Source organism: Tuber melanosporum (genome assembly GCF_000151645.1).
Source record: "Tuber melanosporum whole genome shotgun sequence assembly, scaffold_207, strain Mel28".
In the NCBI taxonomy this organism is placed as follows: domain Eukaryota; kingdom Fungi; phylum Ascomycota; class Pezizomycetes; order Pezizales; family Tuberaceae; genus Tuber; species Tuber melanosporum.
In genome coordinates, this window is record NW_003298872.1 from 87,925 (window position 1) to 88,661 (window position 737).

The following is a 737-nucleotide window of genomic DNA, read 5'->3' on the forward strand; positions in this document are numbered from 1 at the left end:
TATCTAAAGGTTGAAGAACATGGGTTGTCTGCACAGGAAGACATATCAGGTGGATGTTCATCTTAATACAGTGTTCAATGAACTCGATATTGTTCGCATGAGAGCTGTATCCATCTAAAACCAGCATTCAATGATCCTTAATTCCATTTTCTGGCCTCGCTTTTGGTTCAAAGATGTTTACCAACTAGTCTAATGTGATCTGCATTGTGGTGTATCCTGCCTTCGAGTGTGTAAAATAGGCATCTGTATTCTTCTTATAATTGATGTTACTATAATGTCCTATCAGGTGGGCATTCGAGGTATGAATAATAAGAGGTGGAATCAACTTTCCATTGCCAGAAATGGCTTCCACAACTGTAATCCAAGACCGCTTCCTATCTTGCATAATCCTTGGATTCTTCCTACCAGTACGGTATAAGATTGTCCCACCACCTCGCAGACTCATTGTAAATCTCTTCTCATTGGTATTTCAAGTATTTTCTGGCTTGATATGATATTTGCAGTACATATTGTAGAGGCAATTGAGGTGTTCTTTGAAAATTTCTGGATCAGTGGCAAGAGATCACTGCTTATCCAAGGTCTTCCCAACCGTGGATTGAATCTCTAGATGTCTTATAATAAACTAATCAATCCAGTGCTTCCTAATTTCTCAAGTGTTGCCTTTCATCTTCTGCAACTAGTACACTATATCTAAAACATGTCTCTGACAAAGAGGTATCCTTCTATCATTACAGTCT